The sequence below is a fragment of the Malaclemys terrapin genome, chromosome 2 (genome assembly GCF_027887155.1).
Source record: "Malaclemys terrapin pileata isolate rMalTer1 chromosome 2, rMalTer1.hap1, whole genome shotgun sequence".
NCBI lineage: Eukaryota > Metazoa > Chordata > Testudines > Emydidae > Malaclemys > Malaclemys terrapin.
The window spans coordinates 264577810-264600865 of NC_071506.1; the positions used below are offsets into that span (position 1 = coordinate 264577810).

A 23056-nucleotide genomic window follows, 5' to 3' on the forward strand; every position below is an offset into this window, starting at 1 on the left:
GGCTGGTATTAAGAGGTGAGTTCACAGCTTTTTTTTCCTGCTGCGTTAACCAGTGCTGCTAGCAGCATTAGCCTAGAGGAGCCCTTGCCATTCGCTTCTACTTGGGTCAGTCATAAGGGAGAAGCCCCTTGTAATCTCTTCTTCCTTTCTGTAACCACACAGGGGATGGGAACAACCTGATCCTAAGTTGAAAAACAAAACATTATATATGTGGACAAGCACCGAGGATGCATTGGTGTGGGGGGCATGAGGGGAGGGAGACAGGAAGAGAAGGGCTTCAGAGAGTAAGTAATGCGCTTGCTGAAGTTGTGAATGCAAGTATTATGAGGATCATATTTTTGGGTGGTTATAATACTACTTTCTACCTTCCTTTACACCAGGCATGGGCAAACTTTTTGTATGACAGGCCATGAATGCTCACAAAATTGGAATTGGGGTGCGGGGGTGTGTGTGAGGACTCTGGCTGGGGGTGTTGACTCTGTTGTGAGGCCAGAAATGAGGAGTTGAGGGTGCAGGAGGGGGCTCTGGGCTGGGGCAGGGGGAGTTGGGTGCGGGGGAAGGGCTCCAGCTGGGAGTGCGGACCTTGGGGTGGGGCTGGGACTGAGAGGTTTGGGGTGCAGAAGGGTGCTCTGGGCTCAGACTGAGGGGTTCGTAGGGCAGGAGGGGGATTAGGGTTGGGGCAGGGGGTTGGGCTCCAGGGGAAGAGATGTGGCTCAGGGGTGCAAGCGCTTACCTCAAGCGGCTCCTGGAAGCAGCAGCACGTCCCTCCTATGTGGAGGTGCAGCCAGGAGGCTCTGCTGCACGCTGCCCCATCCTCAGGCGCCGCTCCTGCAGTTCCCATTGGCTGTGGTTCCTGGCCAATGGGAGCTGCGGGGGCAGTGCGTGAGGTGGGGGCAGCGTGTGGAAAGAGAGGTAGGAAGAGAAGAATACGGTCTCTGTTAACTAGGAAGAGTTCAAAGACAGTTGGATGATCCACTATTCTGGAGGTAGCAGAATGGTGAAGGAGGATGGGAATGCAGAAGAGGCTTTTGACTTGAGCAGCAAGAGGTCAATGACAGCTTTAGTGTTAGATTATGAAAGCTGAGGTTAGAGGATCTAGGAAAGAATTAGCAGAGAACTTCTTAGTGTGGTCCAAGTGAAAAATTCTCTAAGTTGTATCTGCTCCTGCTTAAGTTTGGAGGCAGAGAGGAGTTGTTTTTTTTTTTTTTTTGGGGGGGGGGGGTGAGGTAGGGAACGTTCTGAAGGTGGAAGGAAAGGGTACTGGATATTACTTTGCTATGGGCTGCATGAGCAAACCGGTTCAAGGGGCAGGCTGAAGATTAGAATGAGGGAAGTGGTAAACTACAATGTTTTGAGTTACGTTTAAGGGAAAAACTCTGCAATGACTTGTATCCAGTGCAACCCCCTGTTTCCAAAATTGAGCATATAGAAACTGAAAGATTGTGGCCTATAGTCTGTCTTTATTTACACCTATGCAATATAAAAATGAACTTTGTTGGGATTGCACATGTCTGTAGGTAGAACTGGGCCCTCTGTGTTTTGTATAGCAGAATACTGAGTGCAGTGAGAGGTAATAGTGTGAAAAATCTTATTATTATCCAAAGTGAATGAAGTGGATTTTCTTGTTAAGAATTTAAATGTCAGCGTTAGAATTAAAATATTCGACTGTGCGATTAACATGTTCCTTTACAGAACTTTTGTTCTCCCTTTCTTATAGGAACTTAACAGTGGATTTAGAACATGGAAACTAAGACTTTGGAAAATGGTTTTAATACCAAAATAATTGTTTAAATACAGTCTTAATAAAGATTAGCATGGTGATTATTGGGAGATAATGTACTCTGACTCAAAATCATGTCTGGGTATTAAGTATTACCATTTAAGCATGCAATAAGAAAAGAGCTATTTGTTTTAAAACCGTTTATGGTAAAAAGCAAAAGACTGGTTTCTGGGGTAAATATGTCTAATGTTCTTTGCTCATGTAAGAGAGTTTGTTGAGGACAGAAGACCTCAGATATGAACTTATGGAGACTTTTTCTCTAATGGTCCTGAAGTGAAGGAAAGTTTTGTTTGCCTCTCATTCTAGGTTGTCTCATGTCTTTGCTTCTTTCCAGCTAGCTGTAGTTTGAGACCAGTCTTACCATAGTCAGGGCAAAAGGTTTCTGGAAAGCCAGAGCCTGTGTCTCACTAAGTGGTAGTAGCTTTTTCACCTGCTCCACACGCAAAGGATCTCACTCTTAGCTAGTTTTTCTTGTGTGTATCAAATCTCCATCTTTCTGTAATAAATACAGCAAAACCCATCTTAGAGAGCAGACACATTAGCACTTTTATGTTAAAAGTGCACCTCAAAATGCACCCAAATGTAATGATCACAGTTCTTCGTGACCTTTATTAGAACACCACAGTTAAACAGTCTTTTGTAAATCCCTTGAGTGGTCAGTCACTGAAGATAGTTTTCACTGTCTCTTATTTTCCAGTTGGTTTTGTCAAGAGAGTGGGACAGCTTATTGATAGTGCCAAGGATATTCTGGTGTATCATTTATTTTACTTTAGTTACCTATATTGAAGGTCAGATTTTGCCTTAGTTCACATGTGAGATCAACAGGAGCTCCATGTGTATCTGAAGGCAGAATTTGACCCTGAATGCAGTTGTATCTGGTACAGACTTGATTAGATTTACAGGCTAAAGGCCAGTTATCTGTAACAAATATGCCACTATGGGAGAGGTCAAACATTTAATAGGAAGTTCTTAATGTGCTCTGTTTTTGTATTGTGAATATTGGATGTGAACATTTAGACCTCAGTGCTGCTTAACTTTATACATGAGTAGCGCATTGACTTTAATAGGACTAGTCCTGTGATAAATTAAACACATGTATAAGTGTTTGCAGGATTGGGGGAATAAAAATACCATGCTGGATTCTAGTGTCTGTGGTGTTTTTTTGCTAAAAGTAGTGTCTCAGCTAGTGTCCTGCTCCCTGACCCTCAGGATGAATAAATAAAAAATTAACCAGGGCAAAAATGGTTGCAGTATATTTTGTTTTAGAAGAAATGTAAACCTTGTTTGTCGAGTAAAGCTATATTTTGACTTAGTTATTTGCAACAATTTATAAAGGAATTTAGCAGAGACTAGATTTAAATTATATTTTTACAGTTGGACATTGGATAATCATTTAGATCCCTTTGAACCGTAACAGAAGGGATTTATCATATGGTGTCTAACTTTAAGAAGAATTTATGGTAGAGTAGTAAAAGATTGGATCCATTTTAGGCTTAAGTGGTTTCAATAGAGAGCTTGGAACGTTTTGATTAAAAAAGGGCTAAATCTGAAAGAGAAATGGAAAATGTGGAAAATAAGGATTGATGTGTGTGATGCTTTCCTAAGAATACTGAAGATTTGAAAGTTTTGAAAAAGCTAATTGATGACCTGGAAAACAGGCTCTGATTAAGAAATGTCAGGTTGGAGGGAGTTCCTGAAAGCATGGAAAGAAAAGACACAGATTTTGTTTTTGCAAGGGATTTTTACTGTTATGGAACAGTATATTGTGTAAAACATACCCCATTCTGATTAATGTCTAAAGGAAATGGTTGAGGCAATACAGTTCCAAAATAGACATGCAAATTTAGCTCTAGTTTCCATAGTTCGCGAAAGACTTTATTTTATCTAAATTTAAGTTGGGGAGTGCTTAAGTTAAAAAGAAGACTGAAACATATGTGACTGGGCGAGGAGTTACTTTTTCCTGCTAGATAAGGTTTGCCAGTGGAATCCAGATATATCTGTCTCTTTTCTCATGGATGTTACAATGTTTCAGGATAAGGAGGCAAATAGAACCATAAATGGTGGTAGAATCTCTCCAGAGAATCCTTTACTCTCTCCAGTATAAAATTGCTAGCAGTTTTGTTTTATTTAAATACCCAAGAGATGTCTTTATGTTCTTTATGTGTTTCCTATTAAAAGCTTTTTGCCAAGAACTATGTTTGAGGAGTCTGGGTAATTTCATTTTATTGTAAGGCATATGGCAGATTAAGTCCTAGTATTTTTAAAGAGGACCCCTATTGCAAAAAAAAAAAAAAATAATAATAAAAAAAAAATTGTGAAGTTATAGGCTTAATGTCTCAAACAGACAAGGATATAAAATTAGCTTGAAACCAATGTTTAGTTCAGTTATTTGCTGAATGCCACTTTCACCTTTGCTCTTTGGGACGATCAGTTCTTAAGTTTACAGTTCTCAGTTTGGAAAAAGGCTTCATCCATTGAGGCTTAAGGCCCCTTGATTCCCAAAAGCACTTTAAGAATGTGTTAACTTTAAGCATGTGCTTAAATGCTGTCCCGAAGAGGGATGGACTGAAGCACATACTTAAGTACCTTACTGAATTATGGTCTCAAAAAGGACACTTGCACCTGTGCAAGCTATGAAAATACACCTTATGTAAGTCACATAAGGAAATATACCTCATATTTCAGGCCATGTCACCTGCCCTGTCTTCTCACGAGCGAGCGTTAATGAGGTGCCCAGAGGGGTGAAGCTAGAATTACTACCTGTGAATCTCTGACCTGTACTGGCATGGCAAGCCCCTATCTTTGCATCTCCTGTGAAACTACTGAATCCATGCAGTTGATAAGTGTAACCGAGGGAGATTGCCACACTACATCTCAAGGTGTTTAGTAAGTACGTTTTTTCCTGCTGTGAGGTTTTCTACAGAAGATGATGATTTGGTTCATTGTTTATAAACATTTGATCAACTCCAGCTGTGTGTGCTGCTTAGCTTGCTAATAATATTAAAGATTTAAACAGTCCCAAGAAGCCTCTGAATTTACCTCTTTGTTGACGTGGGTAGTACATCTCATAAACTTGCCATATCTCTTCAGATGGAGACAGTTTTCTGGCAGTCTAGATCACAGTGCTTTCCTGGGTTTACATTGCTAAAGTTACCTATATACCGAAAAAGGCAAGCACCTATATCTTTTTCCAAAGGAAACTTAGTTTCTGCAAACATCAACATTTGTAGAACGTTATCAAAATTACAGATTTTTGCAATTTTCTCATGCCTCTGACTTTCCGGTGTCCCAGATCATAACTCCCAGAGTTGGACTGCCAGGCAGAGTACTGTAGAGGCATTCCTAAATTGAACTGGGCTTTAGTTTGGAGGAGAAATGGGAAATCCCAGATCCCAGCAATGCTACTATCTATAGAAGCCTGGATTCAGGTTCACATACAAACTTTGCAGCTCAAAACCATCTTCATTTTGGAGAAAGAAAGGACTCATAACTGCTCTGTCCAGTTATCTGAGATTTTTTTACTCAGGATAAGATTTTATACTGGTGCAGTGCTCATCAGCTATAAGGCCTGCAATTTAATTTTTAATTTACATTATGTATCAAAGTTGTGTGTGTTACTGCTGTGTTTTTTTTTCTTGGTGTAGAAATCATTTTGTTTATAAAGGTTTACTAAATACTTTACCCTGTACTAAATAACTTTAACACACATTTTTCCTTTTCCTTAGGTTGCACTAAATAGATAAGTATTTTGCAGGGGCCTTATGATACTTCATTATTTAAGTGGCAGTGTGGGAAATATTAGTTGTGTGTTATACTCGAGCCAATTCAACATTTATTATTTTAATGATATAAAACCATGCTGTTTGTTGGCAGATGTGATCTTGGCCATTAGAAAAATTGCATCCTCCTGGTTCTATGCATAATTTGGGAATTTAAATTTTAAAATAGGTTGGCTTGTATTTGATCTCTCTAGAGGTTTTCAGAGTATAGTGACAATGTATTACTCATCATCAGTATCAACAGTATCATTCATCCTTTTTCCTATTTGACTAAAGATTGCATCCTTCCCCCCTCTCTGTCTCTCGTATCTGTCATTTCTAATGTGATCCTCCCAATAATATTGAGATGATTTTTCTCCCTCTGCTTGTACTGTATGTAGTAGTAAACTTGAGAGGTGGCCTTGTGACATGGATGCTAGCGTTAGAGTGCCAGTTTAGCTATTTTTCAGGTTTGGAGGTAGTGAAATTGAGAGTGGTGCAGTTTCTAATATTATTTTATGTGTACTGCCATAACACTTCAAGGTCCCAACCGAGATGAGGGCCTTACTATGTTAGTTGCAATGCAAACACATAGTAGGAGACAGTCCTACCCTGAAGGGCTTGTGATCTAAGTAGACAAGACAGACAAAAATGGAAAAAGGAAGCATTATTCCCCTCTCCCCCCTTTTTTTTACAGGTGGGGAAATAAAGCATGGATAGGTTGATTTGCCAAAGATTACCCTGGATAGGATGGGAGGTGAAGGCACCAATAATAAAAATAAATATGAAAAAACTGGACTATGGGGAATCTGAATGCAATGAGTAAAACAAACCAGCAGTTAGGAAATGCAGACAATTGATAAGGGAAGCTTAAAGTATCAATGAAAAATATGTGGCCAGTAAGGTTAAGGACAATAAGAATGAATTCTTAAACTATATCTGGAATGAATAAAATCCTAATAATGATATGGGTTAGATCAGGGATGGGCAAACTACAGCTCAGGGGCCGCATCTGGCCCACCAGCCATTTTAATCCGGCCCTCAATCTCCTGTTGGGGAGCAGGGTCTGGGGCTTGCCCTGCTCTGGTGCTCCAGCAGGTTCGGGGGCCACTCTGTGCGGCTCTCGGAAACAGCAGCATATCCTCCCTCTAGCTTCTATGCGTAGGGGCAGCCAAAGAGCTCTGCTCTGCATGCTGCCTCTGCCCTAAGCACCGCCCCCGCAGCTCCCATTGGCCGGGAACCGCAGCCAAAGGGAGCTGCAGGGGTGTCGCCTGCGGATGGGGCAGCGCGCAGCAGACCCACCTGGCCGTGCCTCCAGGTAGGAGCCGGAGGGGGAACATGCCGCTGCTTCCAAGAGCTGCTTGAGGTAAGCGCCTCCTAGAGCCTGCACCCCTGAGCCACCCTCATTTCTGAACTCCTCATTTCTGGCCCCATCCCAGAGCCCGCACCTCCAGCCAGAGCCCTCACCGCACCCCAACCCCAATTTATGAGCATTCATGGCCTGCCATACCATTTCCATACCCAGATGTGGCCATTGGGCCAAAAAGTTTGCCCACCCCTGGGTTAGATACTAGACAAGAATGGTAAATCTGTCAATCATGATGTAGAAAAAGCAGAAGTACTCAGGACATATTCTGCAGTGAAAGTGAAATACTTTCTAGGAGAAAAAGGCATAGCAAGGTCCATCAGTTAGAAAATAAAGCTAGAAATAAGATGCAAATGTTAAAATGAGGGTAATTAACCATTGAAAAATAATGATAGATTCTCCATTCCTTGAAGTCTTTAAATGAAAACTGGATATCTTCCTAAAATATATGTGAGAACACAATCAGAAGTTATGGGCTTGATACAGGAATTACTGGTTGAGGTTCTTTGGCCTGTGTGATACAAGAGGTCAGATATGATGATCATGATTGTCCCTCTTAGCCTGAAAAAAATCTATGAATAAAATCCCATAGGAAATTTGTGTAATATCTGGGTGTTGAACCTATATCACGTGGGCCCAAATCCAGTGCCTTTTGTTAACCATAAAGCCTTCCTTCTTCTTAGATTTCAATGTGTGAGTGTTTTTCACAAGACTGTAAATGCTGAGGTTCTGTATGGTGTGTATGCATATTCAGATCCCGCACTTTATGAAAGAGTAAGAGTTTGTCTTGGTGTCCTTGGTCAAAATGTTCTCTCACTATTGTGCAGCAGGCTGCAAACCAGTTGACAGCTGCCCTCCACTTCAGAAATTGCTGCATGTCAGCAGTGCTGTATATACATTTCACAAAACATTTATGGATCCTTTGTGATGAAAAGTGCCATGCCTGTGTAATCGTATTTATAGATTCTGGGGACTGATGGCACAGCCTGTATTGTGGTGATTCTGTTAGTTTGAGATGAGAGGGTGTAGAGCTGAGTATGGTGGGTCTTTTTTAAAGTTCTGTTTTAATAGTTTTTCATTAACAGATTGTCCATCTGCTTTCTATGAATGGAGGCTGGATTACGGAGTTAAATTAACCTACTGAGTGCACAAGAAAATTATTTGTGATCAACTTTCTGGAGCAGGAGCTGCTCATGGTAGTAAGCACTATGCCTTGGATTTGCACTATTGGGCTCTTGTTTCTACTTAATATAATATATTGTCAGATTAAGGAACCTAATGCTTTTCTTTTAATTAATCCCCAAATTGAAAATAACTTAAAAAAATCAATTGTGTAGTTTAAAAAATTAATAACCAATAATAACAAAACTCAAATCCCTGCCCCATGCACCTGACTATAGTTGACGAGATACATGTGAAACATGAATAGTATATATTCTACTCTCTGTGGGGTTTGACTCCCAGCTTGTTTACGCATGTTCCTGCCAGCTCAATGAGAGCTACAGAGAGTATAAACAGTAGTATTGGTAGCACAGACAGTGGCAATAGCGGCCTGGCTACATACCCACAAGGCTCAGGTAGGGTTGCACTCAGCATAGATATGCCGTTGTCCATGATACCGCAGCTACATTGCTCTTTATATTCACACTAGCTCTCATCGAGCCAGCGTATGCATTTGCAAGCTGGAAATTGCACCTCTCGCTCATCATGTAGATGTAGACTAAGCTGTCCAAGGGCAGTCTTCCCTTCCCATTGTCATGCTTGCCTATCCTACTTCTGAACCTTCCCATCTTAGCCAGTTATTTTTTTGTTTTCTTGAAATATTTGGATTAGAAGTGCCTTCAGGCATAGACTGTGAGCCAGACTCCCCACTACCTTGCATGTTGTGCACAATGGGTGTTGAGGGCTACCAAATCAGAATGTAAATGACTACACAAGGCGCAGAGCAGTGGAGAATCTAGTTTTGATGTGATTTTGATTTTCCTGCAGTCATGCACACCTACTGTGCTAACATTTATTTGTAGTTCAGTAGCCCTCCAAGCCCAGTTGGCATCAGGACCCCACTGTGTTAGACACAGGAAAAGATGCAGCCCATGCTCTGAAGAGCTTACATTATAACTTAAGACAAGATACTAACAAATGGGGGCAGCAAAAGAGAAGCAGGAACAGTGAGGGGAAGATGAGGATGGCAGTGCTGAGAGCTCTCTCGGTTACATTCAATAGTTGTCAAAACACGGGAAGCACATGGCGTCTAGCAGGACTTGACCCTCAATCTCCAGATCTGCATGTAAAGATACGGTTCTGATTCCTCAAGATGACAAGCATCTCATGAGAGCCCTCATCCTCCATTGTTGTCAGTGAGAGAAGGGAGGCTCAGCAATTTTCAGACCTAATTCAGTAAAAATGAATCAGAAATATTTTTTGTAATTTTTGTTTTGTTTTATCTAATCGCTCTCCATCCATGCATATGTCCTTTAAAGGATATGTTAAATGCTTGACTGTAGATAGATGCTAGCTACTGTGACATTAACACTTTACATTGTTGTACTTCTTTGGGGAATATTTGTGGTTATTTTTCTTGCAGATATGGCCAGAAACACTAGCTGACTGATAAGGAGAGTTAGCACTCTGATAAGGAGTTATCAGCATGAAAGCAAGCTGCATCAATCATGTTATCAGTCTGTCTTCAGAGTTTAATGGAAACTCACTGTAATATTTTACAAACAACTGATAAGCGTGGCAAAATAGCTATAATATATTCATTACAAAAAAAAAAAAGGAAATAAAACCCCTGAACGTAAGCTTCTGTTGGCTTAGGCTGGTCTCTTAAATCAAAATGTAAGAAAGGGATTCAGATATAAGGTCATCATTGTGTCCTTAATTCACCTCACTGACTGTGCAAGAAGGCTTGTGCAACAACATGGATTCTTGTGTGCTGGGATCCTGCCACACAGTAAGAGGGTTAAATCTGCATGATGCTGCTGAATGCCGGTGCCTTCCGTTTACTTCAGTAGGTGCTCAGAGTGTTCAGCATCCTGTATCACGGGGCCCAAGGTCTCTCTTTGGTTTATTTTTCTTTAAATTTTTATTTGTAATGAATTTGTAGTGAGTAGGAAAGTCCTGAACTGACAACGTTGGCGACTTAACTCCTCCCATATGCAACAGAAAAAGGACAAGATGAGCATAACAGCGAGACTTCTCTGAACTGCTCCAGCAATACCCTTAATCCTGACTTAGGAGGAGTGTTGCAAGTGTCCCTTAGTTCTTGGCCTCTCTTCTGGGATAGCCAGAAAAGGTGTCAATCAATATCAGTTGTGGCAGGATTTGCTGGGAATTGGACTTAAACCACTATGTATTTCAGTTACACGTAGGCCCTGAACCAAAGTCTATTTATTGCATTGGTGGGAATCTTTTCATGGGTTTTCTATGAGGCCCTATAACAGGTTTGTCTCAGTATGTTTTTACTGTGCTTATCAAGCTGGGACTTGGATCTTGAGTGAGACAATGGTCACTTCAGCAATACAAATAATAATAATGGCTGCAGGTCACAACCATTCTGGGTTGGATTAGAACCAGCAACGTAGAGAAGAAAGGTTCTTCTTCAAGTATGTGCAGCAAGGATCCCACTGTAGGTGCTCATGCACCTCATGTAGGAAATTGGATTTTTTTGAATAACTGTGTCCATCGGGGCTGCACACGTACCCTGTGCCTCCTCGTGTTCCTGTGCAAGGGCATAAAGGGCAGCATAGCCGTGACCCTTCCTCAGTTCCCGCTTAATGTCCATGGCAGCAAGAGGTCTGACAGCTACTTCTGCTGAGCTTCAAACTTGTCCTTTTCTCAACTAGTTTGAGAAAATAATTATCTTCACCTTTTATTTCCTAATTTCTTTAATTTGGAGCTTCCAAAAAACCTTCAACAACACACCAAACAAACCGACAACCTTGACCACCACCCTGTACAGAAGGGAAAGGTGCCTCGTGCTGACCCCCTATGGTGACTCCAAACCCTCAGGATTTTAAGCATTGTTTGACCTGCAGTTGACTCATCCCTCTGGTCAATGGGCATAGTCAATGCTTATTCTGTCTGGGGGAGAGCCACAGATGGTTGTTCAGTGTGCAAGCCCTTCTCCTCGAGGACTCACAGCTTGCGAGATGCATGGCTGAAGTTGCATCTGCTTGAGCAATCAATGCCTGTCACTTCAGTCCCAGAGGATTATGTCAATACTGACTACCTCAGCACCAGGGTCTTCAGCACTGGTCACCGCTACACTGACACTGGTGCCGACAACCCCAGCATCGGCACTGACAGATTTGGTGCTAGCCTTTTCACTGACGCCTCTGGCATGTTATGATCGGAGCAGCCCCAGTGCCCCAACACAAGTGCAAGATGAAAAGGCAGAGCTGAGTGGAACCCCAACATGGCTCCAAGCATCAAGAGACACTGTCCCATAAGGAGGAGAAGCATCACTTCTCCAAGGACGGTGCATCTAAGTCTTGCACTAAGGCAGGAATGACACATGCATTGACACCAGCGCCAATGAAGATACTGGTGCTGACCACTGAGCCGATTGCAGACTGAGATACGCTCTCATGGAATGGTTGTGATTTTCTCCAGGGATATAATTGATATTGGGGCAATGCCTGATGCGGGAGCCAGGTCTGCAGTATTACCCCATGACACTGCCATTTGAAGAATGCTACTCATCTTTACCACCACCAGATGGTTTTCTCCCTGGCATCGAGTTGGGGAGCCTCTCCTCTACCTTCTGTGAGCAATCATAGAGACAGGACCAGAGATCCCCGTAACAGGACACCACTGCAAAAGGGATGCTAGTAGAATTGGGCTGACCAGCCGCAACCAGTCTAGTGACCATATAACATGCTGCTCTGGCCATACTCGGGGCCATCATCTCAGGTGTCTTGCAGCAGATCCCCCACCTGTATGTCCAGGAAGACCTCAGTGATATCGCTACCCCAGCCATGGACACCAGAACCTGACATCAGCACCCAAGAGCCCAGGATAACTGAAGAACAGCACCATTCCCATTCTCTACTGAAAGAATCATCATCACCTAACGAGGCAATTATACCAGCACCTGCCCCAGAAGTTGACAGTTTTAAAGTCTTTCTGGGACTCCTAGATTGCGTCACTGAGACCCTAGACATTGAAACAATGGTCATGAAAGGGAAATGTCAAACTTTTTGCCATCTTGACTGCATCAGTCTCAGATTGCTCTCACCATCAACGAGGGCACACTTGAGCCAGCCAAGGGATTCAGGCAAACTCCAGCTTCCATTTAGTCCACATCTAACTGGGTGGAGAAATGTTAGCACATGCCCCTGAAAACCTGCAAGGACTTTTACACTGACCCAAATTCAGGATTGCTGTTCATTGCTTCAGTGTAGGAAAGGTCAAAATCTCTGAAATGCACATCCCAGGACAAAGACTCCAACAAGCTGGGCGTTCTCAGGTGCAAAGTCTCATCTGCCTCCCTGCAGCTCTGTGTGGCAAACTACCAAGCATTGTTTGCCAATTATAACTTCCTGACATGGGAAAGGATGACACCCTTCCTATTGAAAGTACTACAGGACACTAGGGAGGAATTGAGAGAGATCATGAAAGAAATCCAGTTGATTGCCAGAACAGTCCTACAGGCAGCCCTGTATGTCTCTGACGTGGCAATGAGGTTGATGGTCACAGCTGTGACCCTGAGGCAGGCCTCTTGACTTGCAGGATGCGTACTGCCCCATAGTCAACCACTCGGCCCACAGGAAGTACTTGAGCTTTACCGGGGGACCACAGCATTACCAGTACAAGGTACTACCATTTGGACTCTACTGAGAGTCATCACCAAATACCTAGTGGTGTAGCAGCCCACCTGAAAAGGCAAGGTATTTGCATTTAGCCCTTCCTGACTGACTGGCTGATCAGAGTCAGATCCCAGTGATAAGCCTGGAATGCACATGATCTCTCTTCACTCCACTCTGGCTCAGTCTATTCCCTGACAAGAGAGCAGATAGATAGGAAGTTGTTAGTGCCAGGTCATATCATTGCAGAATTGGCTTGGTGACTGGAACCCAGAAACATATGGAAAGGGGGGTACTGTTTTCAGTCTCATCCCCAGCAGAGACACTGAGAGAGCTAGTCACGGAACTCATGTGCACTGCCTACAAATTCAAGGAATTTGGTCCACAGCCAACATGGGACATATAAAGGTCCTGGACCTCAGAGCCATCAGGCTGGCCTGTGTGGTGTTCCTGTCTCTCCTTCAAAGCTTCGTAATACAAGTATTCACAGGCAATAAAACAACCATGCATGACATAAACAAGGGGGGAGGGCTTCCTGCTCCTTGCCTCTCTTCCTGGGGGCCTTGAATTCTGTGAACTCTGTTGTCTCTTCATCTTCCAGAAATCAGCAATAGCCTAGCAGACTTCCTGAGCAGGTCCTTCCCTGATCTTAATAAGTCCTTCCACAGCTCCATCATAAAATGATATCACATCATTGGGGATCCCCAATAATAGGCTTATGTGCCACCAGGGATTACACCAAATGTCTCAACTTTTGCCCAGAAGAGGCCTGAGTCCAAGATTGTTGCCAGACACCTTCCTCTTGCAAAGGAACAGAGATCGGCTCTTTGCCTTTCCATTTCCCCTGATTCCCAGGGTGATTTCCAAGATCAAAAGAGACAGAGCCACAATTTTTCCTGTAGCTTTATACTGGCTGAAGCAGTTTTGGCTGACAGACCTCTCACGGATGGACCATTTAGCCTCCATTCCAGCTCCCAGACCACTTGGAGGTGGTCTCACAGCACCACAGCCAGATGCTCCATCCAGACCAGAAATCACTGTGCCCAATGGTGTGGCTGTTGGGTGGTGAATACCATGGACGGGGACCGCTTCCTCTATATTCTGGAAATCCTGATACAGAGCAGGAAAACATCTACCCGGGAAACATATTCTTTTACATGGAAAAGGATATGAGCTGTCTGTCATGGTCTGGAGTCTAATCAGGCCCCAGTACCAAAGATTCTGAACTACTTACTGCCCTTAAAGCAGGCTGGCCTTACATTCAGCTTGATTAAGGTCTGTTTTGCAGCTTGCCATCCACCTGTGCAAGTCGTATTTGGCCTTTTCTCACCTAAAGGTGTTGAAGTTCCTCAAAGGGCTATTACATGCCTTCCAGCCAGAGAACCTACCCCTGTCTGGGACTGCAGTATAGTCCTCCTGAGGCTCCTGTAGCCTCCGTTTGAGCCTCTCGCAGAATGTTCCTTGCATCACCTCATGCTGAAGGCTTCACCTCCGATAGACGCGTGTGTGAGCTTCAGACACTTATAGCTAAGGCTACGTTTTAGTAACGGGTATTTTTAGTAAAAGTCATGTACAGGTCACGGGCAATAAACAAAAATTCATGGCCTGTAACCTGTCCTTGACTTGTACTACAAACACCCCTGACTAAATCTTAGGTGCTCTGGAAACCTACAAGGATGTCAGGGACATCCAGAGACAAGCAGCCTACAGGGCTGCTTGGGGGGCCTGCTATGGTTCGTGTGTGTGTGTTGGGGGTGCGGCTCGGGCCCCCGCTGCTGTCCATGGGAAGGGGGGTGCACCCCAGGGCCCTGCTGCTGCTTGTGGGGGCTGGGGGCGCAGGCCCGGGGCCCCGCTGCTGCTCATGGAGGGTGTGTGTGGCCCGGGGCTGCTGGGAGGGTGGCCCGGGGCTGCTCTGGGATCATTGTTCCGGGGCAGCACCCGGGACTGCTGCTGCTCTGGTGTCCCCCAGGGCAAGCTGCTTTGGGCCGCCCGAGCAGCGGTCGGTGTGGCTGGCCCAGGGCTGCCCCAGCATCTTGAGCAGCACTGGGGTCAGCTGCACTGCCGCTGCAGATGTCCCGGTTGCCCTGGAAAGTCACGGAACCTGTGACCTCCGTGACAGACTCACAGCCTTACTTATGGCCAAACTGCTCTATACAACATTCGATAGGGACAAGGTGGTGCTGAGACCTCACCTGAAGTTCATTGCTAAGGTGGTCTCAGACCTTCTAAACCAATTAACCTGCCTGTCTTTTTCCTGAAGCTACATTCAGTACCAGGAGAAAAGATGTTACAAGTAGTAGAGGTAGACTTTTGCATTATTATTATTATTATTAATAATTTTATTGGGATGATTTAGTTGGTGTTGGTACTGCTTTGAGCAGGGGGTTGGACAAGATGACCTCCTGAGGTCTCTTCCAACCCTGATATTCTATGATTATACTGACAGGGCTAAACTATTCAGACTGTCTCTCTGTTTCTAGTCATCATCAGACATTCTGTAGGTCAAGTCATCTTGTCATCCAGGTTATCCAAGTTCATAACACAATGTATCTTACTGTGTTACTAGCTGGCTGGTGTACCTCTCCTACTGAAATATCAAGGGTCACACCACCAGAGTGCAAACAGTATCCTCTGCCTGCTTCAGGAATATGCCAACATGAGAAATTTGTAATGTGGTGATGTGGACCCATTGACCTTTCTCAAACACTATTCCTTGGCCTTAGCTGCTGATCAGGTGCCGAGTTTGAGAGAGCAGTACTACAGTCACTTTTTGACTGACCGAGCTGGCACTCTTGATTCCCACCATCCTGAGGCAGTACAGCGTGCCAGTCACCTACAGTGGGGTCCACTCTGACACATACTTGAAGAAGGAAGAATGGTTACTTACCCTACCTGAATTGTGGCGCTTCGAGATAGTATAGTAAGTGTGGATCCCACAACCCGTCCTCCATCCCTGCTTTCCAGAGTCCTCAGTTACCATAAACTTTGAATTGTGAGGGAACTGAGGGAGGGTCACAACTGCTTTTCCCTTTATGCCTGTGCGTGGGAGCCTGAGGAGGCACAGGGACATGCACAGCCCCAGAGGACTCTGTTATCCAAACGACTCTGATCTCATCCCTGTGAGGCACATGCACACCTACAGTCGGATCCACACTGACTATAACATCTTGAAGAATTACGGTTATTGTAGGCTAAATAACCATTCTTTCAATATCGTGTTACTGATCCTCAAAGCTATTCAGTCCATGCAAAAGATCAGCGGAGTCTGTCTTTGTCTTATTTCAGCTGAGTCTCAGTCTTTGTCTTGTTTTCCTTGATTTAAACTAGACTCTTAATATTAATGAGTGTCTTAATTATTCCTTTAAAAAATCCCTGCCCTCTGCTAACTGCTCTCCCTCCAGGGAGAAATAATCTGCTTAATACAGAGCCAAATCCTATTTACTTTCTTATACACATAGCCCTATTGACTTCAACAGCACCGGTTGTATGAGAAAGGCGAGCAGGGTTTGTCTTGTAATGAGCTGTTATTACATATTGATGTAATTGGAATCGAAATACCAGTCCTCCAATCTCCCATTGATGCTTGTTAGATACATTGGTCCTTTGATCTCTGTAATATGCCAATTTCACCGATACTGTCATTTACTGAATAACGTGCATGTATGTTTTAATGAATCTTTGCAGTATCAGCTTTTGAAAGTTAAGAACATTTTTCTTACATCAAATGGAGTCATTTTATAACAAATTAAAATTTTTGAAAGAGGTTTTTCTAAGAGATGAAAAACAGCCTTTGACTGATGAGCTCTTCACTGATGAGACTTGTTTTTTGAGATGGGCTGGCATCTGCTGTATTATTTGTGTCTGAAGTGCATTGTGTGTGCCTAAATTAGATTGTAAACTCCTTGAAGCAAGGACTTTTTGTCATGTTATGTTTACATAGCCCCAACCACTCTGTCAGCACTCAGTAAATACTAATAAAGATAAGCATCCAGGAAACATCTTTAATTTGTTCTCAGCTGACATTTGTTTACATTACAGAATCACCATTAAGTGTGTTATAATGTGATCTGCCCTGGTCTTAGGATAGGGACAGTGTTGGAAAAAGTAGGTCTGTTGAGACCAGAGCACTCATGGTAGGCTTGTCTGAGTTAAGAGTTCAGGATTGAACCGACTGGTGTGGACCGCAGAAATTCACTTGGCCCCACTGATCCTACCTAGAAGTCTGACAGCTCTTCCAAGTTGGCAGCCACTGATACTTTGTATTTCCCACGATGCATGAGTTTAGATAGATATTGTGCTAAGAAGCACTAAAGTCAATACTTACACTGAAAGGGAGGTGTATAGTAGTGCAGAACAAAGAAATGGGAGCAAGGAATTCCAGAGTTTTAATACCAGCTCTGACACTAGCTCCGAAGTCCTTTACCCTGCCTTTCTATGTCCCCATGCATTCAATGCGAGAGAAATTCATAGACTTTATGGTCAGAAGGGACCAGTAGATTGTCTAGACTCACCTGCATAGAAATATATCCAGTTACTCCTGTATTGAGCCCAAAAGCTTGACTGCTTGCCTACTTTGTCCCCCCTGGTGTTTGAGGCTAATTAATGTTCATACCATGCTTTGAAAATGAAAGGTGGTGTACAAATATTATTTTTGATATTCCGTTTTCTCTGTATCCAAATATTGTGGAGCCTTCCAATTGGTGCTGGTGTCTCACATCTTGCAGTTGCGCTTTCTGATAGTCAGCGTTTGTGATCTGTTTTAAATTGAAGCTTTTAGTTTAGAGAGCCTATTTGAACATGGGCACCTGGGTTCAAGGCTGCTGTCTAATCTTATATAAATGCTTCTGATCAGAGGTGGCTGGTGGCCTCTATCATGATGTGCCTGGTTCAGTGGGATTTGTTGATGAATGCTGAGCATGAGATACAGACATGCCTCTCTGTAATACCATGGTTGTATTATGTGTCTGGCATGGTGGTCAGAGTTTGAGACTTGAGGCTAGTGTTGTTGTCTGGACTGGCAAGGACTGGGCTGCTGGAAGAAAGGAACATTTCACTTTGATCAGTAGCAATTCCTCTGGTAATAATTCAAGTTACCTTGATTGGCTTCAAAGGGAACAATGGAGTAGTCAGCAGAACCCTTAGATCTAGAGAAGCAAGGCAGGGGACCAACATCTTGAGGATCTTCTAAGGGCTTCCCTGTCTTCCACTATGGGAGAAGGGAGGTGAGTATGAATTCCGCAATATAAGGCCTCTAAACACAGCAAGCCTGAATCCAATCAGTGTAATCGGTCTCCCACCTTAAGAAAAAAGGGGATTTAGAAAGAAATTCAAAGCAATTTTTTTAATTGTTGCAGCAAACCATTTTAAACCTTTAGCAAAAAAGATGGATATGTTTGTCTGTTGTAGCCTAAAAAAAGGCAAAACTCGAGTATTGTGGAAGCTCCTTCACTGGAGGTTTTCAAAAGGAGACTGGATAGCCATCTGTCTTGGATGGTTTAGACACAACAAATCCTGCATCTTGGCAGAGGGGTTCAACTAGATGACCCTTGCAGTCCCTTCTAACCGAATGGTTCTATTATTCTCTTTTTGAAAGAAAAGCCTTTGTATCTAGACCACTAATTTCTATGGTAAATTTCATCTTAGTATGAATTAAATCAGACTAGTAAGAAATACTGAAACTGGGTTATAAAGGAACTAGCAGTAGATCTTAACAATAAAAGCTGAATAGCCATGGGTCCTGCACAGTTGCTTGTGGGTGCTACTACACTTGAATAGTTCAGAAATAAAAGTCCTTATGTCACTTGAGATGAATGCAGCTCTAATGGATGCTGTCTAACCATTACAGAGCTCCTAAAACAGCAGCAAACTCATATTTTCTGCACCTGTGTTTGTGGATAGGTGCCCAGAACGTCTACTGTAATTAATGTGAGCCCTTGTATATCTAATCTGCCTTGAAAAATTAGACTTTCGTCCCAGACTGCATTTGGTGCAACATTAAGAAGAACGCTTGCCAGCTGTAGCACTTCACGAGATTTGATAGGGCACCTTGAAAACTGTATTCCTATGTGTCTTGTTCTATTAGGTGCCTTCAGGTGCACTTCAACTATTGTATGTCTAGGTGTGACTGGTACATCCTGTACATTCTGGTTAGCAATCTACAGTGATGTCACACAGCCCTACGGTAGCTGTCATTGTAAAGTGTAGAACCTATTCCTGCAGGTGACTTTGGCCCACAGGGAATGTCTATTAAATTTCATTGGCCTGCCGAGATGGAATCTTGCAGATGCAGAAAGGACCTGTAGCTGCTGAAGGAACAGCCTTACATTTTTCAGAGATAGCTACGGTAGTTGTTGGCTGTATTGTAGAATTAATGTGAATTTATGAATGTTTGCGAATTTATTATTTATAAACAAAAACTGTGGTGCCACAGAAAAAATAGGAGGAAATTCTCTGGACTGAGGGGTTTTTTATTTTAATACCAAATTCCAACCTGAAATTAATTTGTACTTTTTACTTACAAACACCTAAAATATAGCTATGTAGTCTCTTGGAAAAGCAGCGTTGTATCTGCACAGTAAAGATTCAGTGCCAAGTGAACCTCGATGACTGGAATATTGTGCTCTATGTAAAGTGATAAATTGTGATCCTGCCAATACTTAAATGTTGTGTTGGTATAGTTGCTTTCCACTGTTGATTTCTAGAAACAGTCTGAAAAACAGGGTAAAGTTATACACATGTATTACAATTGTGTAATAAAGTTACTTGTTTAGATATGTTTTGGCTAGACTGTATGGATGAGGCTAGTGCATAGTTTAAAGACCATACATAAAGACTGTGAGTGAAATCCTGGTCCCACCAAAGGAAGTGAGAGTTTTGTTGTTTACCTTCATTTTGGCCAGCATTTCTCCCCAGGATATAAAGACCATGTTTGGCTAGGGCCAAAATGAGTCCATTGTACAAGAAAACCCTAATTCTGTTGAAGTAATTGGAATTATATTTATTTACACCAGGGCTGAATTTAGCCACTCACGCTTGATGTGATTTCTAAGCCAGTTTAAACGCCATCCATAATGGCTGACCAAACAGTGTTTATTAAATGAGTTAATTGAAAGTGTACTGCAATAAAGTTAAAAAAAAATCAGCTAAGTTTGTTTCTGGCATGGAGTAGATAGAGGCCTTTGTTGCTGACATATAGTTGTACTATGTCTGTATGTCTCCATAGTATAATATTGGCTTTACCAAAAAAAAAAAAAAAAAAAGGCAGCACTGGAAGGCATAGATTTGGGCTTTCCCCACCTCACTGGGATCTGCAAAATGGAGTTTATGCAACAGACAGTGAGAAGCAGAATAATGAAAAATGCAATATAGCTGCTGGGATACACAGTGCTTGGTGTCATTTGTGATAAATATAACTAATTAGTTTACTTTTAGTGGTGAAATTAATATAATTTCTGTCTACAATGTTGATCTTGACCAACACCATTGTAGGACTGACATTTTGTTCAACTTGAAGCATACCATTAGCAGACATTTTTGTATACTGTTTGCGGAAAAAGTCCTGATTCCATTGCTGAAGATATAATTAATGTATACTGTGAGGAAACACTGCAAGTTCGTGTTGCTCATTGATTCTGCCCAAGGAAGAGAGACACATTTAGGCTGCTAAGTAACCCATTTTCATCTTCCTTTTTCCAACTCACTCACGCTCTCTCTCTCTCTCTCTCTCTCTCATGCAGGCAGAACTATAAATTGGACTGCAGGAGTGGTATTGTCACTATTTTACTTAAAAGTTACCTGAGTGTTAATATTATTGGCATGGTTTTAATTCTGTAATTTGGCCTGACACGTGAGCGTGCACTCAAAACAATGAGGCATGACACTGGAATGGGTTACCTAGGGAGGTGGTGGAATCTCCTTCCTTAGAGGTTTTTAAGGTCAGGCTTGACAAAGCCCTGGCTGGGATGATTTAGTTGGGGATTGGTCCTGCTTTGAGCAAGGGGTTGGACTAGATGACCTAGTAACGCGTAACGAGTGGGGTACCGCAGGGGTCTGTTTTGGGACCGGCTCTGTTCAATATCTTCATCAACGACTTAGATATTGGCATAGAAAGTACGCTTATTAAGTTTGCGGATGATACCAAACTGGGAGGGATTGCAACTACTTTGGAGGACAGGGTCATAATTCAAAATGATCTGGACAAATTGGAGAAATGGTCTGAGTTAAACAGGATGAAGTTTAACAAAGACAAATGCAAAGTGCTCCACTTAGGAAGGAAAAATCAATTTCACACATACAGAATGGGAAAAGACTGTCTAGGAAGGAGTACGGCAGAAAGGGATCTAGGGGTTATAGTGGACCACAAGCTAAATATGAGTCAACAGTGTGATGCTGTTGCAAAAAAAGCAAACATGATTCTGGGATGCATTAACAGGTGTGTTGTGAGCAAGACACGAGAAGTCATTCTTCCGCTCTACTCTGCTCTGGTTAGGCCTCAGCTGGAGTATTGTGTCCAGTTCTGGGCGCCGCATTTTAAAAAAGATGTGGAGAAACTGGAAAGGGTCCAAAGAAGAGCAACAAGAATGATTAAAGGTCTTGAGAACATGACCTATGAAGGAAGGCTGAAAGAATTGGGTTTGTTTAGTTTGGAAAAGAGAAGACTGAGAGGGGACATGATAGCAGTTTTCAGGTATATAAAAGGGTGTCATAAGGAGGAGGGAGAGAACTTGTTCACCTTAGCCTCTAAGGATAGAACCAGAAACAATGGGTTTAAACTGCAGCAAGGGAGGTCTAGATTGGACATTAGGAAAAAGTTCCTAACTGTCAGGGTGGTTAAACACTGGAACAAATTGCCTAGGGAGGTTGTGGAATCTCCGTCTCTGGAGATATTTAAGAGTAGGTTAGATAAATGTCTATTAGGGATGGTCTAGGCAGTATTTGGTCCTGCCATGCGGGCAGGGGACTGGACTCGATGACCTCTCGAGGTCCCTTCCAGTCCTATAATCTATGAAACCTCCTGATACTCGCTTCCAACCCTGATACTCTATGATTCTATGACACGCTCTGATGGGTTTGCACTTTTGTACTTCAGAAGAGTGTTTAAGCATTGATTCAGAGCGTGAATGGGGCTGAGCTGGGAGCCAGTGAATCAGATACGGTAAATACAACATTGCATAAAAATTTCTCAGCTTCTTAGTCTTAGACTAGCACTTAAGTAATATTTGTTACCTAACAGATATCTAATACTAGGCGTGTGTGTATTTGTGACAAATTGTGTTGTCTCTCTTAAATAAGGCCATATTTTTCCTTCTGTATAGTGCTGATCACATGCCACTACCGCATGTTTTTTACTTAACCAATGGCAGCTATCTTCTACCTCCTCCTGCCTCCCATCAAAACTGAAAAGGTGCTGATGGCTTGAAGGACAGTCAGATGATTATGATTAAATGTGTTAAAAATTTACCACTGTATGAGTTAGTTGGAAAGGAAGCATTGCAGATTTGCAATCTACATTATTACGGAAGTTCTGTGCTAATTACAGTCTTTAAGTCTGATTGAAATAATTCCTACAATGCTTTTTGAGTAAGTCACTGTTGCAGTTGTAGTAGGGATAATGGAAACAAATCTCAGAGAATGCCAAGGAAAAGCAGGAATGTATAACTTTCAAGGGTCAATTCTGCTCCTATTGAAATTAGTCAGAACTCCCTCTGGCTCAGTAGGAGGAGAAGCAGCCGACTTGCAGTTTGTCCGTGGTGAGAGATCATTGGCATATGTATGTACAGTACACTTTATTAATAATAATAATAATTAATGGAGATATCCCATCTCCTAGAACTGGAAGGGACCTTGAAAGGTCATTGAGTCCAGCCCCCTGCCTTCACTAGCAGGACCAAGTACTGATTTTGCCCCAGATCCCTAAATGGCCCCCTCAAGGATTGAACTCATAACCCTGGGTTTAGCAGGCCAATGCTCAAACCACTGAGCTACCCTCCCCCGCCCCCCATTAGAAGTTTCAGTTGCCAAAAAAAAAAAGTACAAATCAGAACAAACTGAATTCATTCAGTATAATTTTTTTTGTAAATGCAAGGAGTTCAGATATGAAGTTTGATGTCATTTCTTTATTCAGAAAATAACAGTTCTGCTATTATTTTTTGGAATAGGGTTTGTCTTTTTGTTTTGTTTGTCCAGCACCTCGCACACTGGTGTCCTGGTGCATGGCTGGGGTCTTAGGTGCTGAATAAATAATAATAATAATAATGATAATAATCTAAAATAACATCGTTCATTTCAAAATGCTTCCTTTTTTTATTTTCTGGCAATGAATCTAGCTTTCTCCCCCATTCTTCCC

General features: G+C 42.6%; 1 protein-coding gene across 7 annotated transcripts in view; it reads left to right on the plus strand.

The window, feature by feature from the left end:
* DIP2C (disco interacting protein 2 homolog C) overlaps positions 1–23056 on the plus strand; it is a 474795-nt gene that overhangs the window by 89899 nt on the left and 361840 nt on the right. Inside the window, exon 1 of one of the 7 annotated variants that reach the window (XM_054021044.1) lies at positions 4650–4666. The exons of the other annotated variants lie outside the window; for them this stretch is intronic. The gene's annotated coding sequence lies outside the window, so the exon portion shown is untranslated. Of the gene's footprint in view, positions 1–4649; positions 4667–23056 lie in introns of those variants that run through there. 7 annotated transcript variants of the gene reach the window in all.